Source organism: Lathyrus oleraceus, chromosome 3 (genome assembly GCF_024323335.1).
Source record: "Lathyrus oleraceus cultivar Zhongwan6 chromosome 3, CAAS_Psat_ZW6_1.0, whole genome shotgun sequence".
In the NCBI taxonomy this organism is placed as follows: domain Eukaryota; kingdom Viridiplantae; phylum Streptophyta; class Magnoliopsida; order Fabales; family Fabaceae; genus Lathyrus; species Lathyrus oleraceus.
Genome location: NC_066581.1, coordinates 493,584,386 through 493,590,385, shown reverse-complemented (window position 1 = coordinate 493,590,385; position 6,000 = coordinate 493,584,386). Strand labels below are relative to the sequence as shown.

Here is a 6,000-nt window from a genome sequence, read left to right as displayed (position 1 = left end):
TATTTGTTATGAAAATATTTTAGTTATCTCGGTATTTAAATTATTTGTTTAAGTATGTGGAAGTGCTGTTTTACCTTGAATAGGTGTAATGGTCTAATGGAGGATAGCATTTGGATAATGGGTTATGAGTGTAAGAGGTTGCGAGTTCAATACCTAAATGTTCCACTTTTTATAGTTTTTTCTTTCCTTTCATGTTTTACTTTCACTAAACATTATTTTAAAATTCAAAATTTCACTTTTTAACTTTTTATTTATTATTTTCGAATTTTTTATTAATTTATTCTTAATAAATATTATAATATTCATTTTTATGCTTTTAATGAAAAAATCAAAATCAAAATATTTTCTTACCATTATTATTATTAATAGTCCATTTTATTATATAAAATAAATTATTTATTTTTTTATTCAAATGCACAAAGCCATGAATCCATCCAGATTCATTGACTTAAACGGTAAGAATAAAGAGAAAATCAGGTCAATTAAAATCTTTCTAAAAATAAATAATCTCATTCAATTTGTGACTTAATTCTCCATCTATAAATAGCACACATATTTACACTTTCCAGTCACCCATAATTACAAACTCATTACCCTAAAGTTGTTGTTCTTCACATTGAAAAACAACAACAACTAAACCCTATTCTCCATCCGTGAAGCCCAGCCACCAATCCAAAGCAACCTCGCAGTAAAGAACAAAAGGCATTAACAAAAGAAAGAGGAAGAACAAGAGAAAAGAAGAACTAGAGCGAGACATACCTTTGTGGATTCTTCCTCCGATAACTTTCGGATCGGTAATTTCTAATCTTGTTTTTACTGTGTGTAGTGTGAATTGTTTGTATCTTTATTTGGTCCCTGTAAATAAACAAACGTTTGAAATAACTAAAACCCATACATGTTTGATATTCTTTGTATTTATGTTGTATGCTTATAGAAAATTAACCATTTAAATAAATATCATAATCCTTTAAAAAAAAATCAAGTATCATAATTTATAATCATCCAAACAATACCACTACTTTAAATTTCAAAAATCAATAATCATAACAGATTTCAAAACCAACTCAAAACAAATAGCTATAACCTATAAAAAAGGGATGACCGATGTCATGTAATAAGTGATGAGCGATTTCTTGTTCATTGAATTAATACATTTCACTGTAAAATAATTTTCATTATTTTCAAGATAAAAATGAGTAAGAAGTAAGATTTTTTTCTTAATGGAGGCATATACATTAATGGAAACGAGTAATGGGCTATCTAGCTATTAAGGATAACATTAACTTTTTTTTTTTACATAAAAATAACTTACAGTAATACAGAAATGTTCCATGCTTTCATATACCAACTTTTGTTGTTCTAATTGATTCATAAGCTTCATTGCTACTACAAAATAAAATACTATATTTAGTATCAAAACATAAAGCTTTATTTATACAGAGTGAAAGAGAATCGAAGCTAACTGGGTTAAAACATGAGTCGAGTCGTAAATCCAAGATACACCCAGGTCAAAAAACTAAAATAATACAGAGTGAAATCGAAGTCGAAACCAACATTCAAATCAAACCGGATCGAAATCTAATCGAAGACTAAAACAAAAATCGATCAAAATCCAAATAAAAATCAATCTAGACACAAACCAGTAAAAGACCAAGTCAATCCTAATCGGTGTCGGAATCGTGAAACTAAACTAAATTGAAATCAAAAGATACACAACTCAAACATGTTTAGAACGGTCGAAGCCGAAAACTAGAATTAGAACTTAAATGGAATCAAAACTTACTTTTGAACCTATACCGCACACCGCACCACCGTCCTCCACGAAAGAACCCTCGTTGAAATCATGCAACCGTCGCCGCGCTAGATCTACCACTGATTTCGATCTGGTAGTGTTCTTCTCTTTTGAATTTTATTTACGATTCTGATTGATTTTTTTGGATGGTTTGCTTTGTTAATGTGATGAAAGTAATTAGGATTTAAGATCACTGTTTCTTGTTCATGTGTGGTTCTGAACATGGTTATGATGTTGGTTTTTACTTTAATATATAATAATAATAATAGTGGTTAAGCAAAAAGGAAAAGGGGGACGATTTCTCCACGGGTTTTCTCATTCTTAAATTGTTTTACTTGTTTTATTTTATTTTTTTGTTTATTATCATTTTTATTTATAATAAAATTTAGGATAAGATGATTTATAGGCTTGCTTTTAATATTTAATATAAGCCCATTCACTTATTTATTAAAATTCAAAAATAAACAAATATTATAATAAAAAAAATATAATTAATGGTTAAAGATATAACTTTAGTCGATCATTACATTTAAGAATTAATTTAACAAATGGATCAATAAAAATAAGTAAATAATTACCTAGATAAATATGAAATTAAAATATAAAATATGATTGAGGATTTAATTTAATTGGGGATTAAATTTAGAATGATTAGGCGTATTGAAATTATGAATTAATTTTTGGATGAGCTAACAAGAAAAATGAAAAATATAGGTTTAAATATGGAATATTAATCAATTAGGGATAATATGGGATAAAATATAGGGATGATATGGGGTAAAAATTAGGGATAATTTCTAGGATTTTAAGGGATGTAAATTAGGGATAAAATTGGGATAAGGGATATATCTTATTATATCTAAATTAATTTATTTTTATTAATTAAATTAAATCATATTTTTAAATTTAATGGGATAAGAATGCGGGATACAACGTGGGATAAAACTATTTTGTTTTCAAGGGTTAAATTTGGGATAAAATTGGGATAAAGGGTTACATTTAATACATAAATATGACTCTTTATTTATTTTCTCAAATAAATTAAAACAATATTTTTCGCAAGGGATAAAGGGATAAAATCAATTCAAACTCACTTCAAATCATAAGACCTCTACCCTAGTGTATTGAGGCATTTTCTAAGATTACTTCTCCGCTCCCGATGCGTGAGAACTTTTAAGGGATAAAAATAATCAACCAATCAACGTTTTTTTAAGAAGAACTACGGTACTCTGATCCCTCGCCTAATGCGAAGGTACGTAGGCATAGAGTTGTAAACTCTAGCGAGTACAATTATGAAAAATATTTTTGGGTGCCTCGTCCATTTAATAATAAAACATTTTTATATCTAAATATAACAAATAATTAAATAATTAACCTATATCAAGCAAACACTTGAGAAACACACACTAGCCCTAGAATTGTAGGAGGATCCCATTGAGTACAATGGAGGTAAGGGGTGCCTAACACCTTCCCCTTTCTTAACCGACTCCCGAACTTAGTCTCTTACTCTTAACTATTAGGTTTTATCATTATCTCCCTGTTCCTCAGGAACGAATAAAGGATGGTGGCGACTCTGTCATTTTTCAAGCCGCGATAGCTGGCGACTCTGCTGGGGAGTTCTTATACTTTCCCTAAAGAGAGTCAATCCTAACCTTGGGTTTTAGGGTTGTGTTTGTTTCTATGTGTATTCTCTTTCCTTTATTTATGTTTATTTATTTATTTATTCACTTTATTATTTAATATATTATTATGCCTGTCATATCATATTGATTGGGATTTTCAAAGGTGTGAAGCCAAAACCCAGGCTTGAGAAAAAATATAAGCTTAAGTAAGGGGTCGTCCTGTCTCGGCCACCGGGGTTTTCATCCCGCGGGGTCTTTGATGACGATTCCGCCCAGAATAGATCAATTCAAAAGGGTTGTCATGAGAAGGCCAACACTTCTTCGTGATAAAACTTTGAATTTGATCCATGACTCTGGGGACCTCTTCTAGAACCCTCTTAACTTAGGGTGACCTTATGTTATCAACCTGCAAAGGTTGTTACTAAGGTCCCTCCTAGACGAGACTTATCCCGAAGGATTACCGTAGGAAGGCTTGCTCCTTCTCATGGTAAAACAAGGGTATAATCCATGACTCTAAGGCTATCATCCTACAAAAACATTATATCCTACCAGTGAGGGGATTGGGTAGTCTAAGCCTAGATCTGACATATCATAAGGAATCTACCCTTAACTAGGTCATGCTTGCATATTATCTTACATGTCTCAAAATCGTTTGGGTTTCCCATGCCGATCCTTATCCATATCTATAAGGATCCTTCTTAAAAAAAGGCGTCCTTATATATGACATTATCCCTAAACCCGTGTGGGTTCTCCTATCTGTCACTACCCTAATGTGACAATTGCATGACATCTAAAAAAAAAACTTTTAGCATACCTTCAAAAATTAAAATTAAAAAATATATATATATATATTTTTGCATACACATGCATTTGCATACATACACATATATTTGCATATCTTTTCTGCTTCCTCCCTTATCCAGCTATCATCCAGCTAGCAGACTTCCTGATACTCATGAACAAACTTGAAGGACGTCTCAATAAGGGAAAATACCATTGAAGAGAAAAGGCAACCCTTCGCCATGCAAGTCACGACCTACCTAGAGCCTCAAATACAACACTGGATAATGCCACCGCAACAAGGTCTGCAACAATATCTTCTTCAGCAGTAGCCTCATGTGCCTCATCAATCACAACAAATGAAGCCTGGAAGGAAACTGGATCCTACACCAATGTCTCATGACTTACTCAGAAGTGCCATAGTAAAGCTATAATCATTTGGTCTTTCTCCTCGTCTATACCCTATAAGTCATGACGAGAATGCCTAATGTAAGCACAAAGTACAAGACCTACAATTGACTTTCAAAGAGGGAGTCCCATTGGTGAATGGTTACCCTTACTTTAACAAAGTGCAAGGACATCAAAAAAGGCATCCCCTAAAGACAGTGGATCAACAATGAAGCTCATCCCTGAAATCAATAGACTTTATCATTGCTAGTTGTAATTTCTTTTTTGCTAAGGGTTGTTTGTATTTAAAATTTGTACTCTTTGAAAAGCAATTTTAATAAAACGAGCATGCATATTTTTGAATAAATCCATTCGTTTACACTCTCTTCTATGCCATCACTTGCTAAAAAAAATCAAAAATTTCCATTTCACTTTTACCTCTTAACAAACTTAAGAGGAGAATGATGTAATAAATAACTGAATTTGCTGAGTATGCTTTTAATAGTAAGACCTGACTGATGATGTAAGGCATTGTTTCACTTCCCAAACACTGGAGAAATAAGGAGTTAATCCGTAGTCAACCCCCTCGAGCCAGAAGTTGGTGTTTCTTTTTCTATTTATAAAAACCCTTAATATTAACCAGGGGCAGGGTAGTTTCAATTAAGTCAATGATGCATTCTAGTCTCAAGAGAACTATTCCATAATCACATCAGTAAGAGGTTCAAGCAACATCTTCCTTACACCATTCAACATTGAGGAAGCAATGGGGACAAAGCTCACAATAGCTAACAAGGCAGTCACAACTTTCGAAATATCAAAGAAAAAAAAGAACACATGAATTATTCCAAAAAGAGCTCGCTAAGTAAAAAAAAGGGAAACAACCAGAATTTTTTTTACTTAGGCAAAAGTTAGGGCATCGTGTTTAAAAAAAAAGCCCGCTAAGTCAAAAACTAAAACAGAGTTGACTTAGGCAAAAGGGGCATCCCGATGGACCACAATTCAAAAGAATTGGTCCGTGCAAAATAGGGATTAAAAATAAAAAAATAAAAAGGGAAATAATCTGGTGAGTGAAAGTAGGTGACTTCCATCTCAAGAATCTCATTAGTGCTTGAATCATTATATCCATAATCATTATCAAAATTCTCTTGTAGACTAAATGCATTCGTTGAAGTAATTGGATTTAGGAACGAAGATCATCAAGGAGAAGGGGTGGGTCTTAATAAAAATTTGAGCCTTATATCTTTTGTTTCATAAACCGTGAACCAGGCCACGTTATAACATTTAAAAGTCCTAATTGAAGCTAGGTTCACTATGAAAGCATACTCAGTAAAATTTGCGTTAAACTGACTCTGAATGTTTGTTACTAACCATGTTGTTCTATCACATCTTCATTTGTGCCAACCTCATGGCCATATATCA

At 32.2% G+C, this 6,000-nt stretch overlaps 1 long non-coding RNA gene across 3 annotated transcripts in view; it reads right to left on the bottom strand.

Moving 5' to 3' along the window:
- Window positions 1-490: 490 nt before the first annotated feature.
- The window catches only part of LOC127128339 (uncharacterized), a 40,041-nt gene continuing 34,531 nt past the window's right edge, over window positions 491-6,000 (bottom strand). For 2 of the 3 annotated variants that reach the window (XR_007805851.1, XR_007805850.1), the window contains exon 2: window positions 491-855. This is a non-coding gene — a long non-coding RNA (uncharacterized LOC127128339). Of the gene's footprint in view, window positions 856-1,783; window positions 2,024-6,000 lie in introns of those variants that run through there. The other variant, XR_007805849.1, reaches the window with a different exon arrangement.